The sequence below is a fragment of the Podarcis gaigeae genome (genome assembly GCF_964106915.1).
Source record: "Podarcis gaigeae genome assembly, chromosome: 14".
In the NCBI taxonomy this organism is placed as follows: domain Eukaryota; kingdom Metazoa; phylum Chordata; class Lepidosauria; order Squamata; family Lacertidae; genus Podarcis; species Podarcis gaigeae.
The window spans coordinates 24,163,544-24,179,503 of NC_139690.1; the positions used below are offsets into that span (position 1 = coordinate 24,163,544).

General features: G+C 45.3%; 1 protein-coding gene across 4 annotated transcripts in view; it reads right to left on the minus strand.

Annotated features, from left to right (window-relative positions):
• Positions 1-13,453, minus strand: part of MCTP2 (multiple C2 and transmembrane domain containing 2) — a 111,123-nt gene extending 97,670 nt beyond the window's left edge. Inside the window, exon 1 of one of the 4 annotated variants that reach the window (XM_083713123.1) lies at positions 13,308-13,453. The gene's annotated coding sequence lies outside the window, so the exon portion shown is untranslated. The other 3 variants (XM_083713125.1, XM_083713124.1, XM_083713126.1) reach the window with 3 other exon arrangements.
• Positions 13,454-15,960: the final 2,507 nt, after the last annotated feature.

The following is a 15,960-nucleotide window of genomic DNA, read 5'->3' on the forward strand; positions in this document are numbered from 1 at the left end:
GCTGGAGTGATATAATCTGATATAATCTGGCTTCACCCAATGCCTATGCCAAAATGCTCACATCTGTAACCAATAAAAGGTGTGGCCGATTTGAACCCAGAAAACCATATGTTGTTGTCTTGTCTGGTTATTTACCCTTAGGGAACTGTGAGGTCATGGGTAGGGTTGCCATATGTCCAGAAATTCCCAGACATAGATGGAATACTGTAGTTGGAAGCAGTGCCTGGGCAAAAATTGCTTGAAAAAGTCATCAGCTTTTGAAAAATGGCAACCCTAGTCATGGGGTCTTGGCACACAAGTCTCATAATCCCTGATGACTGCCCATGAAGGCTAAGCTGGAGGGCCGCAGTGCCCAAACCCTCATGTTAAAGGGACATCTAGAGCATCAACAGAAATATATGTCATTATAACAAGCTGCAAAAACTATAAGGAAGGGAAGGCTAAAATAAAATAAAATACATCTGATGAGGGGGCACATAGTTGGCTAGATATTCCCAAACCATGCAATGGGATCTGTTAACTCAATAAAAGCTTCTGTGAGCCCAAACCATCTACAGCCAGAGGTGATGTGTCCAGATCAGACAATCATGCAGAAGGAATTTCCAGCCCTACCTGGAGATCCTGGGGGGTTGAACCTGGAACCTTTTGCACCCAAGACCACAGAGCTATGGTCAACCACAGAGCTATGGTCTGTCCTCAGTTCAGCTGGGCAAAACAGCAATATAGGAAACTATCTAATACCAAGCCAAGCTATCTCTAGCTCAATACTGTATACAATGACCAGTAAATGGCCCTCTAGATTTTCAGACAGGGGTCTGGAAACATCCAACCACACCTGGAGATGCCAGATTTTGAGCATGGGATCTTTTACATGCAAAGTGCGTGCTCTCCCACAGAGACAGAGCCTCACCATTTGAGATTATGAATGCATTACCTTTTTTTCCCCAGAAAGAAAGGAGCCCTCAACTATCAGAAGATGTTTCAAAGTTCATCACAACAGTTCCATTCCGTCTTCCTAATGATCTTCACACCGTGGCCACAAATGATTTGTGAGGCTTTGCTTTCACTCTCTAAGTAGTAATTCAAACAGGAAAGCCATTTCCTTTCAAGATCCAGTCACTGTGGAAAAACAAGTTACTCTCCTCCTGTTTAGCTAGCCTTCAGCCATGAGCTGGAAGGCAGAGGCATTTACCGCATCCTGTGGGGGGTGGGATCCTAAGATGCCTCTGTAAGCTTAGGAATTAAAGTATTTTAACACTTTCCTCTCGACCAAAAAGTGTCATTTCATGAAAAGGAAAGTAAAAACTATTTCTTGCCAATTGTGTGCTGTTTTAATATTAGATATGAAATGACATCTAGTTTGGGGGTAAATGTAAAGGTAAAGGACCCCTGACCGTTAAGTCGAGTCACAAACGACTCTGGGGTTGCAGCGCTCATCTTGCTTTATTGGCCAAGGGAGCCAGCATTTGTCCGTAGACAGTTTTTCTGGGTCATGTGGCCAGCATGACTAAGCCGCTTCTGGTGAACCAGAGCAGTGCACAGAAATGCCATTTACCGTCCCACTAGAGCAGTACCTATTTATCTATTTATTGGTGGTTCAAATCCCCACAACAGGGTGAGCTCCAGTTGCTCAGTCCCTGCTCTTGCCAACCTAGCAGTTCAAAAGCACATCAAAGTGCAAGTAGATAAACAGGTATTGCTCCGGCGGGAAGGTAAATGGCATTTCCGTGCGCTGCTCTGGTTTCACCAGAAGCAGCTTAGTCCTGCTGGCCACATGACCCGTAAAAACCATCTGCGGACAAACGTCAGCTTCCCCAGCCAGTAAAGTGACTGGACTTAACTGTCAGGGGTTCTTTACCTTTTACCTTTATATATCTGAGTTTCTAACACTGTATGAGTGTTTTTCATTCATTCTTTCTTTCTTTCTTTTGGTACAGCACTTTCTCTTAGGAAAACCCGCGTCTTACTGCTGAATCAGAGCAAACAGCAACCCGAAGAAAACCATTGCAATTTGCTCTAATTCAACATTAAACATGGGTTTTCCCTGGGAAAGTGCTGGGACAAAAAATAATAATTGCTCAGACATGGAGCTTTAAAGCTGGGACCTGTACCTAGAAATGCAATACAAAAGAAAGTCCGGATGATCCCTAAATCACAGAGTAGATGCTTTGCACACCAAAAGGTCAGATGCTCAATCCCTGGCATCTCTGTGTGGGTATTAACTGCTAGAAAGTCACTGCCAGTCAGCGCAGACAGCACTGTGTTAGGTGGACCAAAGATCTGATTCCATATCAGAGGGAAAGGGGTCCAAGGTTGCAAGGGGTTAAAGGCTCATTACTACTGTGTTTTTTGCTCCATAAGACACACTTTTTTCCTCCTAAAAAGTAAGGGGAAATGTGAGTGCATCTTGTGGAGTGAAGGGCGCTGCGCAGAGAGGGAGAACTGTGCAGTGCCCCTTCAGCGACGCACCTGTCCTGCGAAGCGGGAGGAGGAACAGAAGGGGCTCATTCTGTTCCTCCTCCCGCTTCGCTTAAGGGGCACTGCGCAGAGAGGGAAAGCTACTCAGCGCCCCTTCAGCGAAGCGCCTCTCCTGGCTTCTGCCTTAGCTACACTCAGCCTCTTTGGGCAGGGGGAGCCTTCATCCCGCTGCCCTGAAGAGGCTTGGTGCGGCTATCCCAGAAGCCAGAACAGTCAGAGGCTATCCCAGAAGCCAGATCCCTCTTGTTGTTCTGGCTTCTGGGATTCAGAATATTTTTTTTCTTGTTTTCCTCCTCCAAAATCTAGGTGCGCCTTATGGTCTGGTGCATTTTATAGAGCGAAAAATATGGTGTTTCTGCAGCAGGGTCACAGCAAGGTCGCTGTCTCCAGCATCCTAGAGCAACTCGATCAGCATGGAAGGGGAGCTTTTTAGCCACAGAAAAGATGTCTTCTCACCCTTTGTGCTGATTGGAGTCAGAATGAAAGGTGAGTCAGCCACTGAGGATTGGCTCCTAGGGTCACTCTGAAGAGTTATCTGTATGCTCCAAAGCTAATCATTTAAATTCACTGGGGGGTGGGTGACCCAAGATGTTTCAGTTTCAAGAGAATGGTGTGCAAGTTCTGTTACTTGCAATGGAACTTCAAGGAAAGTGAGCTCAGTGTTATTATCAAGGAAGGGACACAGCTCCGTGGTAGAACATCTGTTCTGAAATGCAGAAGGTGCCAGCTTCAATATGTGGCATCTCCAGGTACAGCTGGAGAGATTCCCATCTGAAACCCTGGAGGAGCTGCTGGTAGTAAGTGTGCACAATACTGAGCTAGACAGGTCAGTGTTCTGATAAGACGGCTTCCTATGTCCCTCAGTTCCTATGTCCCTAAGCTAGCAGACTGCTACGCCGAAAACGTCTGAAAAGCAATGGCATGCCCTTCAAGGGAATCCCACTCTTTGCAGCCTGGTTCCTTGTCTGAAGGAATCAGTTGCTCAATTACTTCTGCCTGCAACCCTTGGCTGCACCCATCAACTCTCCCGATTCTGAAAGGGACAACAGCAGGCCGCCACATGCTCAGAGGTGTTTTTAAGCACAATTCAACCTTCTCCCTTTGCCAACGATCAAGATGGGGTGGGGAAATCCTGCTTCCTCTTGCTGATTCTTAATTGTTGTGGCAATTCAAAGCATTTCCAGAGCCAGTGGGCTTATGCAACCAATCCTGCGTCACGTTGCCTGCCAAGGTCTCCAGGACTGGTCTAGCTGAGAAACCCATGGCCCGAAGGCAGAGGGAGTCAGCTTTCTTGGACAAAGGGAACAGAAATTGAGGCACAGTTAAAGGGCAACGGCCTTACCTGGTCTACTAAACTTCACTTTAACTCATCAGTTAGGGAGTCTAATTCACCAGTTATGAGCAGGAGGAAGGACTGTGGCTCTGTGGTAGAACACATGCTTGGCATGCAGAAGGTCCTAGGTTCAATCTCCAGAATAATAATAATAATAATAATAATAATAATAATAATAATAATAATAATTTTTTATTTATACCCTCCCTCCCCAGCCAAGGCCGGGCTCAGAGCGGCTTACAAGCAATAATAAAAACAAGATGAATGAATGTCCAGCTACAGCTGCGAACAGACCACTGTATAAAGTAGAAGACACCTAACTGATGTAAATTGTTCACAAACCTAGTTTTTGACTGCAGTATTTACATTGCATATGCATGGAATGTTTCTTGGAGGGTTGGGGGGTATATGGGGATGGCTTGCTATATGTATTTTCAGAAACTTAAAAATAAAATTAAGAAAAAGAACAGGGAGAGAAGACCACAGCTGGCCTATTTCAGATTTTATTTTTTTTAATATACAGTGGTACCTCGGGTTAAGTACTTAATTCGTTCCGGATGTCCGTTATTAACCTGAAACTGTTCATAACCTGAAGCACCACTTCAGCTAATGGGGCCTCCCGCTGCTGCTGCGGCACCGCCGCGCAATTTCTGTTCTCATCATGAAGCAAAGTTCTTAACCCGAGGTACTATTTCTGGGTTAGCGGAGTCTGTAACCTGAAGCGTATGTAACCTGAAGCATATGTAACCCGAGGTACCACTGTAATTTTATGTATAACTACTGTAAATCACTCTGAAAAGCTTTTATGAATCATAGTACAGTGGTACCTCGGTTCTCAAACGTCTCCATTGACAAACGTTTCAGAACCCAAATGCTGAAAACCCGGAAGTAAATGAGTTCATTATTTAGATCCATTGCAACCTGGGTTCAGGCCTGGTCACAGAACTGAGTCAGCCTTGGTTGCCCTGATGGATGACCTCTGCGAAGAGCAGGACAGAGGGAATGAGACCTTGGCTCTTGCTTCTTGACCTCTTGTCAGTGGTTCCGATCCTACTTTCAGGATTTGAGTCCAGAAAGTAGCATTGGGAGAGTGCCTTTCAGACCCCTGACGGCTACACAATCTGATCTCTAGTGCAATTTAACGAAGCTGTCGGAGGAGCAGCCATTAGAAGTTTCGGGGTCAGGTGCCATCAGTATGCTGATGACACTCAGCTCTATTTCACCATAACATCTGAATCAGGAGAGGCTGCCAAGTCCCTGGGCCAGTGGTGAAGTGGCTGAGGAAAAACAAGCTGAGTTTGAATCCTGGCAAGATGGAGGCACTGTGGAATAGTAGCTCCCATGTCCAAGAAAGTGGTCAGTTGCCTACCCTGGATGGGGTTGCACTCCCCCTGAAGCTTCCCAGTTTGGGAGTGCTTCTGGATCCAGTTCTGTCACTGGAGGTTCAACTATCCTCAGTGGCTAGAAATGTCTTTCACCAACTTCAATTGGTTCAACAGCTGCAGCCATTCCTGAACCAGGAAAGCCTTGCCACAGTATACACAATGAACTGAAGAAAATGTTTAAGATAGCTTTCAACAAAAAAAAGAAGCTTTTCTTTTAGGGATAGTAGGTAGTAAGATACCAAAAGACCAAAAAAAATTATTATTATTTATGTATGCCAGAACTGCACCTAAAATATTCCTGGCTAGGCAAGCCTACCCAGGTGCTTAGAAAGTTGAAGTACCATATTTTTCGCTCTATAAGATGCACCAGACCACAAGACAAGGAAAACAAGAAAAAAAATATTCTGAATCTCGGAAGCCAGAACAGCAAGAGGGATCGCTGCGCAGTGAAAGCAGGAATCCCTCTTGCTGTTCTGGCTTCTGGGATAGCTGCGCAGCCTGCATTCGCTCCATAAGACGCACATACATTTCCCCTTACTTTTTAGGAGGGAAAAAGTGAGTCTTATAAAGCAAAAAATACGGTAATTATAATTTGCTTTAGTATTTCAACTTCTGTATGTTTTAAAGTATGGTTGTGATTTTTTCCCCTCTCCGTTTTATTGTTTTATCTTTTTGTCAACAGCTTCGAGATTTTTAACAATCGAGCGGTATATAAATTTTGTGAAATAAATAAATAACTTGCGTTAAAAGTGGGCAGCAGCAAGTGGGCCGCATTCATTAGGATGCTGACACAAACCTGTCCCCTCCTACTTTTCATGCAAATGTTCACCCTGCAACTAATTCATGGTGTGTCATTGCACCTGCACGTTTTTGCCAGTCTCGGTTCGCTGCAAGCCACAATAGTTAAATGTGTCATTTGCAAAGTGTTGTTTGAAACAAGCCATGGCTGACAGATACACCCGTGCATCGGCAGCGCTGCGTTGAAAACAAACCAAAACAAGCACAGAGTAGGGAAATCTACATGTGCAGGTTGAACTGTGAAATAGAGCAATGCATCTAGTCTGTAGGGTACTGTCGATCCTCTCAATGTGGCCAGGGGATCAGCAAGCATTATAACCAAGCCGTGCAATCAAAGCAAAGCAAAACACACCCACAGACTGATTATTACCTCCAGATGATCAAGAGAAGGCTTAAATCAGGTAGGCTATGAAATCAACTTCCCTGGCCAAAACAAACAACCATTTGTTTAAGGTGGAACTTCCCAGCTTGTCCTTGAAATGCAAACAACATCCCACTTAACATTTAGAGACGTCAATATTGAGTTGCTTTAACTATTTGGCAGCATTCGGAGCGCAGATCTTCAGTGGGCGAGTCACTTCCAAGCTAAAGTGTTTCTCCTGTGGCCACCACCACCCACCCGTTTCTATCGGAGTTTTGTTTAAGGTTTGTATTTTCAAAGATGGTGAAAAAAGCAGATCACAAGCACAGAGCTCCTTTACTTCCATCTTGAGCATAGCTCAGTCAGTAGGGAATGAGACTCTGAATCTTAGGGTTGTGAGTTTGAGCCCCACGTGGGGTGAAATATTCCTGCATTGTAGAGGGTTGGACTACATGATCTATGATTCTATTCCATATGGGGAATATCAGAGGGTGCAGCTTCTGTCCTCTTTAGAGTAAGCTGAACCTTCCAATATTCTCTCACATCTGCACTGAAGATACAGGAGGCCAGTCATTCTTTGCTACTGGTCATCCTGAAAAGAGAAATAAAAAGATAGAGGGGGGGTTGGGAGGGGGTTATAGGTTGGGTCTGGAACATTTCTGATCTCTCGCATTTTTCCGATCTTAAATTCAGTTCTTCACATTTCTGCAGCAACTTGTGATTTAAAAAAAAAATCCTTGAGAAAACTTTATAGCATTTTTGAGCTATATTGGGATGGGGCGGGGATTTCACTCGATGTACATTGCCTTCTAGGTTACCTTGCTGCTGCCCACACATACCCTTGAATAAATTGTAGGATTTGCCATCAAACAATGTACAAATGTGTTTTTTAATGTGCTCTTTGTAAGAGAAGGAAAGAGAAGAAAATCAAAATCATCAAGAAACCATGTTTGCTGATGATGGACTTCCAAACAGACACCACCACTGATATTTGGACCAGAAGACTATGCATTGATTTTAAGAGCCAGATGTCCAAGCAAAGAGTCATGCAATCATGATCTTCAACTTTGGACCCCAAAATGTTGTCGGACTGCAACTTCCATCCGTTCCCTGCTGGTTTAGTCAATGATAAGGGATTACAGTAGTTGTAGCCCCAAAATATCTGGGAACCCATGGCAGAAGGACACTGATTTATACATGTGAACAGAGACCCAGTTTCTGCTATACAGGACAATTAATTAGTCCAAATACCGTATTTTTATGTGTATAAGACGAGGGGGTTTTTTTTACTCTAAAATAATGTTTAAAAACATGCCTCGTCTTATACATGGATAGTGAATGGGGTGGACAGGTGATTGTCTGCAGCTGTGAGCAGGAGCATGTCAGCGACAATTGTTGGCTGCTAGAAGGGCTTCTTTGGATTGGCTGCTGCTGCTCTAATTGGGTTGGTGATTGGTTTAAGCAGCAAACACTGCTGATGATTGGCTACCGCTGCCGTGATTGGTGGTTGCTGTTTTGGGACACATGCAATTGTGATTGTCAGCTGACAGCTTTTCTCAGGTGGGTTAGAGATTTTCTGCTGGGGAAGGGTCTGTTGGCAATTTGCTGTCACTGTGTCAAGTGGGCGTTCATCGTCAGTGCTGCAGGTGAGCAATTTTTGGCAATCCCCCCCCCCAAGCTGTAAAACTCTGGTCAATCCCGGGCAATCCTCCGCAAAAGAAGCTCAACAACTCTGAGCCGTTTCCCCCCTATTTTCTCAAATTTGAGTCCCCCCAAATAGGGGGCGTCTTATACATGGGGCGTCTTATAGACAGAAAAGTATGATAGCTTGGAGATATAACGAGGGCTAACCGCACTTACTAGGAGTAAGCCCCGCTGAATTCAGTTGGTCTCATTTCTAAGTACATCATCTAAGTACAATTATCAACTTGTGGATGAAAGTAGGTTTAATACTAAGAACTTATTCATTGCAAAGTTTTGTGTTGTCCATGTGACATTCCCTTTCTCTCAATCATTCATTCCCACACTTGGGACTAAACATTTCAAATTCCTGTATGCCAAAGATAGATCACAAGTGGATCACCTATGTGTGTTTTTCCTAAACCTACTAGTCACCATGTTTATGTTTTTCTCTTACTTTTTTTAAAAAGTTCATGCTTCTTAGAAAAGTACTCAAATTACAGGGTAAGAAGGCATCAGATCTATCAGAGTGGGTTTGCATAACAGGCTACTGCACAGTGAAACCTGATCTCCCAAATTAGTTTTCTGAAGCAACGCAAATTTCCTCACCGACAAACAACCGCCTACTGTGCCCTGAGGACAGAAGTGGTGCCGCTCTATACTTGTTAAGGAGAATTTCCTCGGAAGAAGATGATTGCACCATAATGGCATAACCTTGCTCAAGCAGGCTGACTTCAAGCAAAGCATGAGTTCTGCCAGCAGTTGAAAGGGAAGAGAGATAGCTCAGTGGTAGAGCACATGGCTCACAGGCAGAAAGTCCCAGGTTCAATCCCTGGCATCTCCGGGTAGAGAACCTTACCAGAAGCCATGGAGAGCTACTGCCAGTCAAGAGTAGACAATACTCTGCTAGATGGACCAAAGGTCTTATTCAGTAGAAGGCAACTTCATATGCTCCTGATAATACACTTGTAGGCTAAGCTGGAAGGGGACACATGCACAAATGGTGTACACAATGGTGGTTTAAAACACAGAGAGGTCATTTCAAGTTGCATCTGCTGTACATATCAAGGCGGGGTGGGGATTTCACTTGACGTACATTGCCTACTTGGTTACCCTGCTGCTGCACACACATACCCCAAATTCCTGTTTATGAATCATAGAATCATAGAAGCTGTATTCTAAGCATGTGCTACCATTTGAGCATGGGCAACAGCTGTCTCAAATGTGCGCATTTCAGCTTAACTGCAAAGTCAATGTGGCTGAAGTTTTCTATGTGGATTGAAGCTGGTTTGAGGTATCAAACAGCAGGATTTCTCAAGAAACTACAGGATAGATCTGGATTGTGGTGTGAGTCATGTGTACAGATCTTTGAACACCAGCAATGGCAGAGTACTAGAGTCAGAGTTAAGGGTAATGTGCACATAGACTGAGCTAGTTTAGAAAAACAGGAGAACCCTCAGTTCTAACACTGCACAATTCCACACCAGCCTGCTAAGATTTCGAATGGTTTGACTAAGCTCCCTCACCACCACATCTATGACATTTAGTATGTCAAACAGGCTAAGGAGATGTTCTCTCCATACAGCCCTGCTCCTCAAACGGAAAAATCCTGTAGGTTCTATAAAAACCACTGAAGTTATATACTGTAGACCCCCAAGTCTCAAACTGAAGACTTGAATGATGCCATCCTCGAGCAGATTACCAAAAAGGAGAGATGTTGTAGTCATGTGAAACTGCGTCTACCCAGATATCTGCTGGAACTCAAACTCTGCTAACCATGTTAAGCTCCAACAAATTCCTCAATTGCCTCATTGACAATTTCATTTCCCAGAAGGTGGAAGAAGCAACAAGAGGATCATCTATCTTGGACCTGGTCCTCACCATCAAAGAGGAACTGACCAATGAAGTGTATGTGGGGAGGAGGCTTAATTTATCCAGAAGAATAAATTGCTCACAAAAACCTCTGGCTCCAGTGAGACACCTCTGGCCACTGCGCTGCAAATTACTTCGAGAATTAAACAACTGAAACAGAGTGACTGAAAACACTACTTTTGTCCTTCAGCACAAGTCATCTTCCATGATCATTGAAAGAACCACAGAAACCTCACCATATCTATCCCCACACGTTAAACTCAATATGAGTCAATGCTCCTCTGAATGAGGTTTCAGCCTGAATGAGGTGTTAGCACCAACACTTCAGAAAGTTTGATATTAGCAGGCAAGGGGCATGGGGGGAACAGAAGCCAAATGTCACAGTTACCCAGCGGGGTTGCCAAATGTTCAACAGCCTTCAGACAGTAATTAAACTTGCAGCAAAGGTGGTAAGGTTTTCATGCCCTTGCATCATTTCATCTTATGGTTTCTGCAGATCACACTGTTGTTTAAAAAAAAAAAACTTGAGAACATGCTAGGAGGGTGGATTTTGTTGATTGGCAACCTTACAAAAGATAATAAAAAGACCTGTTGCCTAACAAGAAAGCATTCAGAAAGTGAAGCATTTTCTGTCATGGAGATAAACTGATGGAGAAAGTTCCACCTGCTGAATTTCTTGGGTTACTATTATAAGCACAGGAGTCAAGCTGGTAAATGATGGCAACCCTATTTGTCTACCGGCTTGGGACCAAGATATTGGAAGAGCTGTCTTCGACTTATCAACCAGCCCAGCCACCATCTTCACTGTAAAGAGCCCTTGCTTTTGATCTCACTCCCATCAGAGGTGTGGATGTCTGGGAAGTGGCACAGGGCCTTTTCAGCTGCAGCACCCAAGCTGTGAAACTACTTCCCCAGAGAGGTTCATTCAGCTCCCTTCCTGATAGGGATAGGGAAACAAATTTTGACCAGAGGGCCACATTCTCTTCTGGGCAACCTTCCAGGGCCACATGCCAGGGATGTGCATAATCAGAGATAAAAGTGGGCAGAACGACCAATGTAAATTTTGCTTTTGAACAAGAGGCTAGGAAGAAATTCTCAGGGTGAGAAGCAAGGTCAATGAGGTGTATGGCCTGGAGAAAGTTCCAGGGCCAGATAGAAAGAATGGAGGGCCACATCTGGTCATCAGGCCTGAGTTTCTCCATCTCAGCATTAGTGGCTTTTAATTAAAGGCTTTTTTATTCTATTTTGCCAAATCTTTGATTAAAGTAGATATGATCTTTGTTTTATCTGACTGAGTTTGTTTTATAGATCTGTTCTTTCATTGTTAACTTATTTTTGAGCTATCCTTGTGAGTCTCCACTTGTGAGTCTTTTTTAATTAAATTAAATTAAAAACTGTTCTAAGCCTATCTGCAACGCTGGACCATCTAATAGATGTGTGCTCTCAGAAAACGGCAGAGGCTGTGATCCCAGAAATTAGCCTTCAGCTTTCTGCTTACGTGTTCCTGCATCAATAAATCCATCAGCCCAGCTAGCCGGTTGTTTAAAGAGGGAGAAGCTGGAGGCAGCTTCTCCATGTCACACCTATCTCTGGTGCACCAACTTAAGAAGAAGGGAGAAGTCCTTGAAATGTACTGTTCTCTCCAGCAGAAGAAACAGTCCACAGGTTTTGGAGAAGTTGCTCCCCACCCACCACCAAGCCAGTGCTCAAATGATAGAGGGGGACAGATAGGCTTCCACCTTCATCTCTTAACTATTGTGGCAATGCATGTGTGTTTCCATAAGGATCCACAATTTTGACTAAGGTTCTGGGGAGTCATGGTGGGGTTTGGGGGTCTCATTGTCTCATTCCCTTCCCTGCATTGATTAGACCATGGCAGTCAGCAGTTATGCAGATCGTTAGAGTTACCATCGGACCAGAACAGCCTGGCACAATCTTTGACAGACATGATTAAAACAGATCTACAGAAATCAGCACACAGTCAAAACATAATGGAGATAAGCATTTATCTGCTTATTGAGCTGTACTTTAAAAAATAGTGGCGGGGAGGGGAGCGAGGAGTCTGGTTCAAAAGTTTAGTCAGTTCTGGGACTGCCAACTCTGCCACTGGGCAGCTGATTTGGGGCATCACAAAATGACAGCAATTTGGGAGTTGTTTAATTTATTTGTTACTTGTACTGGAGGGAGGCACTTGTGGTATTTGACAGGCCTTAAGTATTTTGTACCTTGATATGGGGGGCATTTCCTGTACCCCCGAACCTGGATGTAAATCCCAAAGAACTCTCTATGTTTAAGTAGACTGCATGTTCATTCTCTCTCTCTCTCTCTCTCTCTCTCTCTCAATGTATCTCATTTGCTTAGAAAAGCCTCCCCCTCCAGATGTCTTTGGACTTAACCACCATCACCCCTGAAAATAGGCCATGTTAGTTGGGGCTGGAGCTGTGGTCTATCAACATCTGGATGGCACCAGGCTTAGAGGAGGCAAGACCATTTCCCCAGCAATCCTAACAGTCCAATCCAAAATCTTGCCTACTACAGTGGTACCTCAGGTTAAGTACTTAATTTGTTCCGGAGGTCCGTACTTAACCTGAAACTGTTCTTAACCTGAAGCACCACTTTAGCTAATGGGGCCTCCTGCTGCCACCGTGCCGCCGGAGCATGATTTCTGTTCTCATCCTGAAGCAAAGTTCTTAACCTGAGGTAATATTTCTGGGTTAGCGGAGTCTGTAACCTGAAGCGTATGTAACCCGAGGTACCACTGTAAAGCCCAACCAGTTTCAGAGTGGGGCTGACTCTCAGGTGAGTGGGGTAAGGAGGATGGCAGCCCAACTAAATCCCGCTGTAGGGATGCAACAGTAGACTGACTGACTTAGAATTATACAATTGTACGGCTGGAAAGGACCACGAGGGTCATTTAGTCCAACCCCTGCAATGCAGGAATCTTTGCCCGACCTGGGGCTCAAACCCACAACCCTGAGATAAAGAATCTGCCTCCCAGGAAGTTGAGATTTTGGCAGCGTGGTAAGCGACTAGTTCTTCTTTCTCCTCACGGTCAACCTCCTCAGCAAGTTGAAAAGAGGCAGGAAAGGTGAGCGCATCCGCCTGTGTCCCACAACATCTCGACGGCCACATGCGCCTCTTCGCTGCTCCAGGGGCGCCCATCCTCTACTTTTCCAAGCGCCCAAATTGCGGACGGCGACCTCCAACTCCAAGCTCCCTTCCACGCACCCCGCTTTTAAAAATCCCCCCAAAATCTCCTCTCCAAAAGTCTTTGTCCCCAGCTGGTTCTTCCCTTCCAGCGAGGGGAATTGCACCATCCACCAACCCCTCCGGTACCTGCCTCTCCGCCCCCGAAAACGCACAGAGACCCCTGATACCCGACGCGCCTCTCCAACCTTACCTGCCGTCCAGCGCGCGACTCCTCCGAGGGGAAAATCGCCTCCGCCTTCGCCGACGCAGCTGCTTCCTCCTCCGGCTGCTGCACCCTCCCTCCAGCGGTTCGCCGCCGCCTCTGACACTCCAGGGGAGGAGCCGGGCCGAGACAGCTCTACCAGCGCCGGAGCGCAGCCCCAAGCAGGGGAACGGGAAGAAGAGGACGCAATCGGGAGCCCCCTCCAGTCTCGGAATCTCTCTCTCTCTCGCCTTCCTTCCCTCCCTGGACTGGGAGAGGTGGGCGTCCGTCCTGGAAAAGTTGCGCCTTGCCGGGAAATTAATTGGCAATGTATGAGTTAAATGTCAAGGCTTTTTTAAAAGGGGGGGGGGGAGAAACTCTTATGCAACTGGAATGGGGCTTGGAATCCCGACCCACCCACCGCAAGCAACTACCCCTGTTTAACCACGCCCCTTCTCCTTGGCCACTCCCTTTCTTTAAGTAAATAGAAGCCATAAACCAAGGGTACGCGAGCGTGTGCAGAGTGCTGATCTCTCTTCTTTTTCCCCACTCCATGCTGCAACTGCATCCTGGCCCTAGGTCAGCGGCAGCCAACACTGTGCCTTTCCATTTGTTTACTGGATCCCCTTTGTGAATCACTACCCATAAAACATCACTGAGTTTCACATTAAAAGCATGAGCAGTAGAAGCAGTCTAAAACAATTCCATTTGTAAAGGGGGGAAAATACAATACAATACAATAAGCAAGTTTCCAGGTTTTGTGGTGCTGTTAGCAATATTATGATGACACCCAGCTCTATTTCTGCTTTCCAACTAAATCCAAGGAAGCTGTCTGGGTTCTAAACTGGTGTCTGTCATCAGTAATGAACTGGATGCGGGTGAACAAATTGAAACTTAATCCAGACAAGACAGGGGTATTCTTGGTCAGTCAGAAGGCAGAACAGGGAATAGGGATACAGCCTGTGCTGGATGTGGGTAACACTCCCCTTGAAGACACAGTTTGGGTGTGTTTCTGGACTCAGCCCTATGCCTGGATGCCCAGGTCTCTGCAGTGGCCAGGAGTGCAATTGCACAGTTAGTGCACCAACAGCACCTGTTCCTGGAGATTGATTTGGCTACGCGATACACACCTTAGTTAACATCCCATTTGGTTTACTGTAATGTGCTCTATGTGGGGCTGCCTTTGAAAAATGCTGAGAAACTTCACTGGCTTAAAGAGCTGCAGTTAGATCGCTGGTCGGGCCAGTTCTGCAGATCAAAGCACTTGAATGGACATGTATGGGCAAGGCGATATCTAATCATTACACCTCGCTGCATTACGTTCCTGTCTGGAAGCCCTCTTGTTGAATGGGAATTTCATCTCCACATGCAGGTGCAGGGTCAGGTTTCACATCCACCTGAGCCCCTCTGCACTGCTAGCTCCAGGAACTCTTTACCCAGTAGACACACTTTTCGACTTCTTTAACTATGAACCCCAAAATCTGGGATCCTCTCGAAACCGGTGCCAAAGTTTTTCAGTGTTTTGCAGCAAAACCCCCATGTTTTGCAGTGCCCCACAAATGAAGTAATTAATACAGCAAACCCAGGTTCATAATTGGTGCCCCCCAACTCAACGTGGTCCGATTCACTCCAAACTTTGGCAAAAGTTTTGCTGCATTTTGCATCAATAACCCCCACATTTTTCAGCGCCCAACAAATGGAGGAACAGCCACTCAAACCCAGGAGTCAAAGGGGAACCAAAAACCCAACATTATCTGATTCATTCCAAAGTTCATTCCAAACTTTGGCAAAAGTTTTGCAGGGTTTTGCACCAGCCTCCCAACACTCCCAAGGAGGAGGGAGACTGCTCAAAGGTAGGTGGGGGGAGGGGGTGAGCAGGTGGGGTGCCCCGAATTGTCCTCCCAAAATTAGAGGTTGGCATTCAACTTAGTTTTAGAGTAAAGTCACTGAAAATAATGACTTAATGACAGTCCCTCTTTGGCCATGGCACAATCCACCAGGAAATTGAAGTCTGTGTTATTGAATGGGCAAATGAATGAGCATGCAGATGGTACACAATTGCTGGAGGATGTAGCCTTGTGCCTCTTGGGGCTTATCGAAGCGATCATTCTTTGCGAGCACTGACTTTGCTATAAACCCAGGTGCCCTGCCTCCAGCAAGCACTGCTGTTGTGAGGAAATATAATTCACCCCTCTACTCAAAACAATAATCTGTGTCACTGGGGAAATGAGATCTGCCTTTCAGCTCATTTCCTGCAACTTTTCATGAGGTGGTGAGTTACAGGTGGACAAACAGTGGATGTACAAATAGAACAAACACCTATTGCACAGTGCCTATGGCGTCACCAGAACTGAGCAACACAAGTCCCCTCTCTTCCAAGACCACAGCATTACAGAAAGTGTTTCTAGCTAATATTTTGTTTTATTTATTGCAAGGCCATATTGACCACCACTCCAAAAACCAACAGCAAACGGGAATAGAACTCAATAAGCTTTTCAAAGGAAAGGAAAGGTGGTGACAGCCAGAGTTCTGGGATTGTTGCTGCATCATCACAAGAAACTGTGGAAAAGCCAATGACACAAATAATGGTTTTGAAGAAAAGAGGGGATAAAGAAAAACAGAATGAGAGGGGATAAAGAAAAACAGAATTTTTGGGGGGATA